The sequence below is a fragment of the Sabethes cyaneus genome, chromosome 1 (assembly GCF_943734655.1).
Source record: "Sabethes cyaneus chromosome 1, idSabCyanKW18_F2, whole genome shotgun sequence".
Classification (NCBI taxonomy): Eukaryota; Metazoa; Arthropoda; class Insecta; order Diptera; family Culicidae; genus Sabethes; species Sabethes cyaneus.
The window spans coordinates 126,506,151-126,518,965 of NC_071353.1; the positions used below are offsets into that span (position 1 = coordinate 126,506,151).

The 12,815-nt window shown below is 37.9% G+C and overlaps 1 protein-coding gene across 1 annotated transcript in view; it reads right to left on the reverse strand.

Moving 5' to 3' along the window:
* Nucleotides 1–12,815, reverse strand: part of LOC128746204 (chaoptin) — a 140,543-nt gene that overhangs the window by 65,386 nt on the left and 62,342 nt on the right. The gene's annotated exons all lie outside the window — the stretch shown is intronic.

A 12,815-nucleotide genomic window follows, 5' to 3' on the forward strand; every position in this document is an offset into this window, starting at 1 on the left:
ATCAAATATTGGGCAGAATTGTTCTGAGGCGTATACTTTATAATATCGAATTTATTGCTGGGTTCCAATGACCAATTTTGTATGGTAAAAATATCGATGTTTCGAATACACATGACTGCTGTTAGCGGATTCATTGTTTATATTATTGCTTACATTCTTCAGTTGTACTGAACTGCACTCGGGTCACATAATATTTACATTTAGTCGCCAGTATTCTCGGTTACACTACCTACATTTACATCTGTTTATAAATTTCTATTTAGAAAAAGTTGTGAAATCCTGAAATGTACAGTCGAACAGCTTTGAAGAAGAGGTGTGTGAAAGCATATGTACGTTTATAAAAATTTTCTGTAACCTTATTAATCTAAATTTAATAAAAACTTAGTTAAGTTAATACCAAGAAATGTTAAGAAAACTTGACTTGAAAGATCACTCACATCAAGGCACCTTTAGTAAAAATCATTAAGTTAGATAAAATCAATCAAATTAATGAGAATCGATCTCTTAGTGATTTCGTGTTTTCTCTTTATTATAATGCACCAAGATTGAACTTTGGAAAAAAAATGATAAGATTCCATTGCACAGCATGAAGAACTTTTAGTAAACTTCATTCCTACGTACTACCGATAAACTATTTTTGCACGCAAAACGACGAACGTGCAAGACAGAGCACAAACACTGAAGTGGGTCAACCGGTTTCTTATTGACCCTACAGGAGCAATATGCAAGTAAAGAGTTCCGCATTAGGTGAGTCACATCGTGCCTCAACGATTGAATGCTGAACTCAGTGCGATCCATTTCGCAGTAGATCTACATTACTTGAGTACCTATATTGTTATTTTAACGTATATTTGTTGACAAGAAGCATCGCCGTTTGGATTTATATATTGTTTAGGTAGCTTGTCCGCCTACAACGAACTTCCTTTTTCAGTCAGTATGATAGGTTTTGAAATGTATTGCCCTAATGCTAAATACACCGTGCAATGGAAATAGTAAATCAGCCTACAAATAAATCACATCCCTTGGCCTCTAATCATCCAAATTATATGGTTCAAACGATTCTTTATCATCGCAAGTCGTGTCGTTTTTTACAGTACTTTCTCCCAATCCCTAAATAATTGGATCAACCTCAGTTAGTGGTAGCGGCGCTCCTTTGTCAGGAAACCTTTAACTGCAATGTTTTTCTGTTTCTGTTTTCCTGTTTTATTTCAAGTCTCGCAAACAGCATCTTAATGCTATTTTCCTTTCATTTCTTACGGTGCAACCTAATGTTAAACCCAGTGCCGATAATTACTGTCATCTCCGGCCTGATTTTTATTGGGTCCTATTCTCACCAAGAAACAGATCTAATAAAAGCATAGGAGAGTCAGCTCCCGCTCTGTTTTGTTTTTATTTTAAAACAGATTTTTTTTTATTTTATTTGATTATAGCCACTGTAACAGCTTGGGTTATTCGTGACTTTTGTGGGGTTGGGATTTGAACCCGGGTCCTCGGCGTCAGAGTGCATTTTGACTGCCGCAAGTATTTTTAAGACAAAATTTGCTTATTACAGGCGCCAGTCCTACCCGTTTCCATTCATCCTACCTCCATTACGAGGTGGTCCCTTATTTTTAACAACGCGTCCATGATCTAATAAGTCCACATCAATAAAGAATTTATTGCGGAAAAACAGAAAAACAAATCCAATTGTTTGCGGATCATAATGTCCTTGTATACGATGATGAACTAATTACAAAGTATGTTATTATTTCTATTAAGAACTTAAAAATCAGTTTTAATAATTTAAAACCTAAATAGTTCCAATCTTGACTCCAGACACGGCTACCGTAATCCTCATTGCGTTGTGGATTGTAAACTTGCTGCTCATGGCGTTGTTGTTTTTCACTCTGATCTGGACTGGACAACGCAGACGCTCGTTGTACGTCCTACACACATATAGAAGAGGTGCAGTCCTTCTCGCTCTCGCTTCGAATGGTTCATCTTATAAGTAAGTATAAGCTTTGCCGGCTTTGCCGTGCTTACACCCGGCTCACGGTGCCTGCGGGACGCAACTGAACTAACGTGCGAGTGCGTTTAGTGGTTTGCCAGTCAAGTTTAGAATCAGAAGGACCGTCCGGTTTAGCAATGGGTGATAACACATACATATATATCAAAAGTACTTACATTAGCTTGCAAATCGAACTTGTTTTTAGTTTTTAAAGATTTCTTTTGGAATGTAAAAGTTGAAAAATCGTACCGAACAAAGCGCCTCCATCGATTCCAGCGGAAACGGGGACAAATGGTTATATTTTAACCCACAGTACCGAACCCCTCACAAACGCTAACAAGATTTAAATACACCACAGTCTCACAAAACATATTCTCCAACTGAATGGAGTAATTCAATTTTGGTGAAAAGTATGATTAATTGATTTAATAATACTAACTAGTAAAGTTATAACTAGTAGTTTACTAGGTGTCGCTTCTGTTTTTAGGTCTATCGTCAAAACTATTATTGTACCCGATATTAGTTAATGGATTGATGAACGAAACTCTCCAACATCTACCCTATTTTCCCGGAAATTTCAAGAGAAATATTCCGGTTCTTTTGGGCATCACTGATTTCAAAAAATCATAACTCTTGACGCATCGTAGGATACACATTTCTGTTTGAAAATATAACTTAATTTTATGATCTATCTAGAAAAAAATGGCGGATGCTCCTGATCACCACTTTTTTCACAAGAATAATAAAGATTTCAATCAAAGCAATCTTTGATTCACTGTACTCACCCATCAATGACTCAAATACTGGAGCGCGGAATATGGTGAAAATATTTTCCGTTTAATTTGTGGCAGCTGACAGGAGGATAAATGACGCAGTACTTACCATGCGGTATCGAAATCCGTACAGCTTCGAAATCCGTACACCTAATACAATTTGCTTGATTATATGTATTAAACAGTCTAAATTCAAAATATTAATAATAGGCCTAGACCCGTAGTTTATTAGCATTACGTCAATGTCAAAATATAGGTAGTAGGCCACGAAATACAAGTAATAAAAATTAAAACGTTAATGCCTATCAGATTTCCTTCTAAATTGGCTGTGTTGTTAGCAATTTGCTAAGAAAATAACTTCCAATAAAATGAGGTGTAAAGCGTACTTGAAGTGATTTTCCTATTTAAAATCCCGAAAATCAATTTAAACTAAAGGTGTTTATCGTTCTACAGCTTAATTTCATTCATGATTGCATTGAAATAATATTTATTCATCATAATTAGTACTGTACGGATTTTGATTCAGTTTTACTAGTTGAATCTAAATCCGTACACCTGTGCAGTATCCTTAGCGATCCAACTTTATTCTATGTTTTGCCAAACAAAATGGAAATAACTAAAGTTAAATATATGTCGATAAACTGGAAGATGCCAATTACGATAATATATGGTGAATAATCCATTAATAAAGCATCGAGATAGTTTAAGTTCCGGTCACTACGATAAGAGCTACTATATTGAATTGGTACTCTCGAAATACCGGAGTCTCTTCTGCAATTTTTCAGCTTTCCGTATAATTTGCAACAAAAACCAAGAAAAAATGTTATATATTGTTTATAAGTGAAGTTAATTTACTCTAAAATGTTAAAAAAGTTTGTTTCTAAGCCTAATATTTCCTGAGGCATAAGGAAAAGAATGTAAGAATATTTAACACAAGCGAGGTTTTGTTACAAGTGGGTGGTCCCATGGATAGAGGCAATATTTAATCAGTACCAAACCTGATATTTTAACTTTCCGACAGAAAATGAACAATTACCCATAATTTGGCTTAAAAACAAAAAGATTGATTCCTTGTGTTCCTACTGTGCGTGTGAACGACTCTTAGATGAACAGGACTAAAATACAATGCGTCAATTATCGAGAAAAGCATATTTTATAAAGCAATTAGTCAAATAAAGAAAAACAACTTAGCCACAAACTTTAAACTCATTTCGATCAAGCTTCCACGGATTTAGATTCAAAATTATGCGGACTTTAATTGATTTTTAACATGGTGTACGGATTTTGAGTCACAGGTGTACGGATTTTGAATCAGGCATAAAAAAGTGTACGGATTTTGAATCAAGAGCTGCGCATTTTGATCTCGATTTTTTTATAACTAGGATTAATTTTAGCTTCCTGTTATTCCAAATAACTTTAAAATAAGCATTATACTGTCAAAAAAAACATGACGAATTGCTTATTACAATATCATAATTTTATATTGACCATTTAAAATTGTCTAGTTCTTAGGTGTACGGATTTCGATACGGCACGGTATACTGTTGCAACGCAGATTATTTTGATCAGTGGTACGTTTCTTTTTGCATTTGCAACCTCTATTCGAAATTTTCCTAACAGCGAATACTATTAACTTACAGTAGGGGAACTGTGGGTAAGACGAACAGGTTAAGAAGAACATCTAATATAATACAGAGAACTTATGATTTACAAAACCTAAATACAGTTTACTTCAGTTCAATATATTGTTTTCAAAGGTAGCAAGTGAAATATTTAACAAAAAATGTTTTTCAATGTGTATATTGAGTTTTAAAAATGGTCCAAAAAAGTGAACTTTTTTAATGCTGTGGGTGAAACGGACAATGTGTGGGGGTAAGATGGACAGGTATTGTAAATCGCCCCAACAGTGAGCGTATTATTATTTTTTACTCTTAACAAATTGAATACGTAAGATATGGTGGTGTAGAGTGCAAAAAGTGAAGGGGGCAGTCCACCCCCTCCCACCAGTGGCAGCCAATCGAAAATTGTTTGGCAGCGGCAATATGAACAAGCATTCCAAAGTCTATTTCGTGCCTGGCTGCTGCTAATTTGTTTGAAGTCCACATTTGCCAGTTAAATTTTCATTTTTATGCATGAGATAATGATTAGAAGCAAAATCAATAATTTTATTATAATATGTTCACTGACCATCTTACCCACACTGGTGCTGTTCATTTCACCCCATCATTATACATATTTTTCAAGCGGTCACAATTTTTCATATGTAAATAAAAATACCTATTTTTGCAATGCAGACGTTACTTGAAAAGGTATTAAATCGAAATACTTCATGTTATGGGTTACATTTTAGAATTAAACTACTCAAAAAGCTTATTTTCGATGGCAAAAAAGTTACATCCAAACGCAGAATCACTTCCAATTTTCAGTTTTTCTGTACTTTATCAAAATTTGAAAGTTCTAAATGATGATGGAAACGTTCAGAAATCATGAGATAGTAAGATGGTTGGATGCCCATCAAAACATTTACGAATTTTAGTGCTTAACTGGTAGAATCAACCACCTGTCCGTCTTACCCACCCTGTTCGTCTTACCCACAGTTCCCCTACCACTATACAACAGTGGTTCAATATGTTTGTTTAGTTTATATTATCCAAAATAAGTACTGTTTTTTCCAATTTCGCAAGACAGCATTTCGCTCCAATGATTCATTTTCAAGATATGTATTTAATGCATCACAGTCATAAACATAACAGAAACGAAAGACACTCATTCGTGCTTTCGAATGTGTGCCTTCCATGTTGCAAGCGGCTCAAAACGGTGTCTGAACTGCATGTTAGAGCCGTACTCGTGTCACCGTGAGATTATAAACAATGCTATGGACGATGGTCTTTCGGTGACACTTAAGAAACTTGCACAGAAAAAATCACAGTACGGAACAATCGGCATAGACCTAGGCTACAGATCTCGATGAAAGCAACGACAGGATAATGGGTATTTGGGCCCGATAAAAAGGTATAGGGGGAAGTCCTGTATGGCCGGACAAGCCTCTATGCCCGGACACTGGTGATTTCTCAAAAACAAAAAGATAAAAATATTTGGAAAGAATGGAACAATAGTACTTTAATAGCACTATTGTCCTATTCTTTCAAAATAATTTTATCATTCCTTGTTTTTGAGAAATCGCTTGTGTCCGGGCATAGAGGCCTGTCCGGCTACACAGGACTTCCCCCTAACGCGAGTGTTTCGAGCTTTCGAAGTTTTTGGCAAAACGGTTGTTTCTTTAGCAAAACTAACCAACTCTTAGCCTTTACAGAAATTGGCTTCATTATCAGAAACTTTAAGACGGCGCAGGTAACCTATGCCAAACTAAAAACGGAGTTTAAGCTGATTGGGCTTAAAACCAACGCGTCAAAAGCCAAATATAAGGTAAAAAGAGGTTCCAGAAGCAATGTTGGCCTCCTGCGGACAATGGTATTGATTATTGACGGTGATGAACTGGAAGTTGTTGCCGAGCTCATATATTTGGAATCTCTAGTTACCGCAGACAACCATAGGAACAAAAAGATTTATCGAGGCATTCAACCTAAAAGTCACGTCTTTTTTTTCGTCCGCAAGACGTTGCAATCAGGAAACATACGCCGCCCCACAAAACCGATAATGTACAAAACGCAAGAGGCGGGATCACTGTAGTCACAAGGTTAACCTTGTTAACCTTGACAAGCGAGTGGTCATAGGTTCAAATCAGGCCATTTGTTGTTAAGTGACTTTATTCATACCAAATTCTGCATTGTCAAACAATGAAGTATCTTGCCAGAACAAATTATAAAAGTGGTTCTGGCTGCTTGTCCAATTGTTCCACTGCCTTGTGCTAGGCACGAGATTAGTGAGGCAAAATAGTACGGAAAAACATATACATACATAAAGGGTGTCCCACATCAAATTGCACCATGTAAGAGACGCTGCAGGTAATTACCCATTGGGTATTTCCACTTGCAAATTTGGGTAGAAGTAGTTTAGAGTATATATTTTGCGCAAGCACCTGGAAAATCCTCAACTATCTTATCGGGACACCGCAAAACAACTCGGAATCGTGCACTCTACTGTGAGCCGTGTGGTTAAACGTTACTACGAAACTCTGAGCATCGAACGGAATGAGAAATGCGGTTAGAATAGACGTTCTATTAGTGATCAGGATCACAAGCGTATTGTGGAAGCGTTTAAGGAGAATCCCAACAACGGCATCCCAAGGAGTTCAAATCTGAGGAAGACATGAAGAAAAAGTGGGGTTCTGTACAGAAGAAGCTGCAGTCAGATGTTGTACAGAACCTTATGAGTTGTGTTAAGAGTACGGTGCGAGCATACGGTTATGGTATTCAAGTTGAATAAAATAAACATGCCAAAAGTTTACTAATGGATTACATTTTATTGTCTGAAAGTTTGAAAAGGTTCGGTCGATTAGGTAATTTTCTACGGCGTTCCTTCCGTGGTGCAATTTGATGTGGGACACCCTTTACATATGCTTCCTCTCTGCTGAACCAACCAATGAAACTTCTAGCCCATCAGTCCCATCTGACTTTTCACCTCTTTTGAGATAAACCTGGGAATCATCTTTAAATTAACTATTCTTTCAATATTTCAAACAAAAAAGTGATCTATGTACCCAAAATGTTGAAAAAAATATCAAACTATGTCAGTCCCATATTACAAATAAACGCATAACAGTCACAGTAGTAAAAATATATCAATAAGCATCTGTTTTTTGGAAATGCCTGGACCGATTCGACTGCAACAACTACCAAACGGAAGATTTTATGGCCTAAAAGAACACTATTGAGGAAAATTTGAATCGGATGTACGGTTCCGAAGTTATAGTGGGAACAATTTCCGGAATATATGGAACTTGAACATAGAAGCACCTTGAATCACAACAAACTCATCTACTTATGTGTACTTATGTGACACCTATAAGTACAAAGACTGCAAATTTAAACTATTGGTAGTTGTATAAAGTGTTCAAGACGTCATTGGCCACATCTAGACTATGTGTTCCGACGAATGTTCCGGATAACTCTACGGGGAACAGTTTCTCCATTTAACTAAAATACAACATGTGACATCTCTAAGTCAGTACTCGAAATTGCAAAACTAGTTCGAAATAGTTCATTTGTTGTCATATATAGTGTCCAGGATCGCATTGGTCATACTCGGACGCGTGCTGGGAGTGTTTCCGACACACAGGAAAGCGACCAGCTTCTGAGTCGAACAAACCCCATCATGCGACCCCATTATGCACTCAAGATAACTTATTGCACATAAAAGGAGAAATAAGGCCAGGAAGAGGTTTGAGTCAAAATGGACATTTTGAACAATTGAATTGAACGAGCACGTGGTCTTGAAAATACTGCCGAGTCACCGGAACGCAAGGATCAAGGCATGCTGTGAACAGTGACTGTAATGCGTTTAATCTTGCTTATTCAAGCACAAATAAACGCATATCAGTAACTTTGGCATTCATTATTAAAGAAAAATTGTCGCGGTTTCAACAGCGTTTTTCAAAGTTGCACGTTTTTGCATATGTGACTGTCTTCCATTTATGGGCAATGTAATGATCCTATTAAACTCTAGCAGTATCGCACAGCGGAGATTAGTACAAACAATGACTGGCTTGCTACATTAGCATCGTACCTTGCTGCTAACAGGGATCCCATCGCCCTACATTATGTAAACATTATGATATATGTCTCCAAAAGACTGAGTAACACTTTTTGGAAATGCAAATTAAATGATGAAGATACTAAAAGAGACAAATGATATTTTAAGATCAGTTTTGAATGTGCTTTCACTTTATTTATATCTCAATCGTCAGTTTTTCTAACTTTTTATTGTATAGCAGTACGAAATCTGGCTAATTTTTTCCTAAATCGTTCATTAACTCGCTCTGTATAGAAGATACATGTTCCCGTTCTTCTGCAAAAGTGTGTGATTTTAAAAGATGCAAATGTTTGCAGAATATTATTTTTCTCTAAATCACATAGTTTTGAAGCTACAGTGAAAACTCCGATTTTTGGGGGTCCGTCATGAAAGACGCCTAATATCTCAAAAACTGTGATACTTAGAGGAATAATGTTTTCAGCAAGAAGCTTCATAATAAGATTATCTAAAACTATCTGGAACATACCATAGCTCTATTTCATCAAATTAGAAAGTTAAATTTCACAGCGCCACCTGTGTTTGAGTTCCGAAGTAATACTAACCCCCAGTCGTTGCGTCTATTGATATACAGACATTCTTCCGAAGACGCCATATTGAAAAAACACTATGAAAAGAGTTATTAAAAAAGTTCACGATTCCAGAGCAATCAAACCACTGTGCACTGTGCGTTGTGAGCCGTAAAAAATGGCAAATTATAAAAGTTAAACATTAGGACTAGTGAAATGAAAAAAAAACAACTTTTGACAAATCAAAGCGATTAAATTGCATCGCATCTCCTCCTGTTGCCCACTATGAAGCGATGAAGCGACTGCCTCTGGTGCAAGCCAAGTCTTCGATTGAAAGAACGAGCGCCTTCAAGGCAACAAATCTAGAAGAAACGCGAAGTGGAGCGTTTCATGGTTCCAGTGTTACTTCCATCCACCAACCACCCGGACCGACTTCTGGATCGGTACGGATATATTATGATGGCAGCGGTCGGTCGGTCGGTCGGACGGCGGTAACCGCTATGCGCGGGTGGATGTGCCGTGCAGTAGAAGCTGCGGCCCGCAATGTTTGCCTAGCAGTGTCTTATTTCAGTGAGCGCTCCCTAACGCTGACTCATTCACTCTCCCAACGCCGTGCTTATATTGCTGCTTCGACCGATCGCTTCGGCACGATAGTTTGCCCTTCGCTGACTCAAACTGGAGAGCATTTTGTTGAGAGTTGGCGCGAGTGTTGAATGTGTCTGCGATATTTTTCGGGAGAGTAGTGCAGGGTAAGTACGAGCGTACCAGAACGTGACTGTTCACCATGCGGGGGAGTCACGAAACGTGGATGGCAGGCTAGTGGCGTCGAAGCAGTCTTGTCGAGTGTCACCGCCAACTGGTCGCAGTCGGTTGTGATCCGTGTTCCGTTCCGGTTGTGTTTTTTCCCTACATCCCGGCAACTGCCTCGGTGTCCCACTTGTGTTTTTCTTCTTCTGGAAGAGTTGCATTTTCCCTACTGGCAGTCAGACTCCATTTCACCACATGGAGAAGAAAAACCGAGCTGAACGAAAACTTTCCTTTTCTTTGTCAGCAGACACTGGTCGCCCAGTCGATGTGTAACGTGACCAAACTATTTGTGCTTTTCAAAATATGGAACAAAAATCAAGAGTTTAGAAAAAAGCAGTGAAACATCTTTCCATCAGCGACGACAACGGAAGGAAACAACTGAACAACCGCGACAGCGGGATCCGAGAACGAGAGCTTGTATGGTGTTTGTGCATTTTTATTTTCCTTTGTTTGAAAAATTGGGAGAAGCTGAAAGCGCAACAGTACGCCGCGGTACCTTCGATGTGATGAAAGAGAAGAAAAATATAAATGAAAATTCGACGAAATTGAGCCAGTGTCACCCCCGAAGAACACACAAAGAAGATCGGAAGCGAAAGTTTGCCTGCGATGCGAAAGTCTCCCCTTCTCCTCGCTGGCTCCGTTCTGCCTGCCTGCCTGGCTCCCAGTGCCTGTCAACACCATCACCACCACTACCATCGCCGCCGCCGCCGCCGCCAGCCCCATCCGATCCGATTATGTACGTTTTTACTTTGCTCATTCGTTTGAGGTCCTAACGATTCAACGCTGCTAAATCGTTTATGCTAAAGGTCAACTCGGAGATAACAGAGGTAATTTCTTGTTTCGTATTATAATAGTAAATCGATAATTGACGAAGCATACATAAAGATGAGCGTTGCTGTGTTCGTTATTTTTTAAATATTCTATTGAATCGAGTCATCTGAATGACACACTTAAGAATACTCGTTAAGTTTAGACGAGTATTAAATATTAAAATTAAATGAAATGAAAGGCTTCCTTATTTCTGTAAACAATTAGGTTGCGGTACATTACAGCGTAGCAACAATATGAAAAAGTGACCAAATAACATCAAGTATTGCAGAAAAATAACAAAATATGCAGACGATGTAGAATATGTACAATTTATGGCATATAATAATTTAAAGATATATCGAAATTATTCATCTCATGAATTAAACAAAACACAGCGAACAAAAGCAAAACCTTTCAAAGCACTATCTTCTATTCACCATAAGGCAAAAATATTGTGATTGTGTAATCTGATATTTTGTTTTGCTTTGTTCCATCAGATAATCGAAAAAGGACTGACTTTTACACCATCATGCAGATGAAATTTTGCTGGAGAGTAAACTCCATCCATTGCGGTGTAGCACACATTTTCTTCCCATTTGCTCCGATCTGCATTGGATTGGAGTCGCGCTCTCCCCGAGTTTCGATTGAAACCGATCAAAACCAATCAATCCCTAATTTCCTCGCCATCACGGCTCGGCGCCATAGCCGCGCGTGCATGACTGCTGCCGGGCAATTCCGAAGAATATGACGACGCTGTGTGTCAGTCAGTCTGCTAGCTAGCCAGCCAGCCAGCAAGCCCCGTGCAGTCAATAGAATCGGACCCCGTGAAAAAGAAAACCGCAAGACCCAACACAAAAGCGTGATATTTTTAGTACACAGCTTTATATTCTCCATTTTTCTGTTTTCGGCTCTGTACTTTTCGACATACATATTCCTCTGAATAGTGTATACCAGATGTTTCCTATGTAGCATAAACACACACTGCACATGGACTAGCACGCCTCCACCAGTTCCAGTGCCTTTTCGCGCGCGCGTTCCCTTTCTCTGGGTGCCGCCGCGCTTGGTAACTGTGTGATACAAGCCGAGAGCATCTTTCTCCCCACATCGAGCCGTTTGCTGTTCTCCGACAGAAGAAAAGTTATGCAGATTTACAGCACCAATTCGAATTGTGATAGCTTTAAAATTCGTTCAACAATAATTTATGTTATGCTCGTGAAGGAAACAGAAAACTTTTTAACCTCGAACGACCCGCAAATCGGGCATGCCAGGCGTGTTTTTGTCTCTGTTCAGTTTCTTTGTTTTGATTGACCTATTTTGTTCTGGATATTTATTAATTCGTACTGACAGAGTTAAGGTACTACTCGTATAACAAGGGATGATCCATCCCTTATAAATATCTTGCCAAATATTTCAATTTTAGTCGATTCTACAAAAAACCACACAAGTGATGTCTTTCCGCACTCCGCAAACTTGGGATTTGCTTGAAAATGTTGAAATTTCTTCACATAGATTTCATAGTTATCATCTAAAATATCACATATCTACAGTATGTCTCAAAATATAATTATTACGGAAACCACAACGAAACATCTTAAAATAACAGTCAGCGTTTGAGGTTGTTCTTAAATGACATACGTACTGAGGAATAGCTCTAAACGATTCATCTATTTAGAGTCAAGCTTGAAATATTAATTTCTATGTAAGCAATAATCAAAACGACATACGTTTTCATTGCACTGTCTAAAACTTTATCATCTCAAAAAATTTCACATATTTGAATATCTGATATGTTATGTAAAAAAAATCTCAGCTTTCTTCAAATTATAAATACAAGAAAAAACGAATATTTTGAATGTTTCTGCGATTATAAAAAAAATAAACTTCTACATAGTTTGCTTCCTATAACGCTCATCAAAATACCTTCTATCTGATACCAAAACTATTAAAATCGGCTCTGTGGTTTAAACGTTATTGATTTAAAAAAACACTTGGTAAACATGGGCAAAAAATATGATTTTTGGGACCACTCTATCCCAGAAGTGTGCACTCTAAGCGCCAAATAAAAAATATGGATCTGAAATTTTCCAAACAGGCACAAGTACACGAAATTTGAACAAACTCCAAACACTTTTAAATTACAAATATACTTTTGACGTAAAACTACGTCTTACCGCAGGGTGTCTATCCACAATTTGGATTGAAGCCAGCGTTACGAAAGAA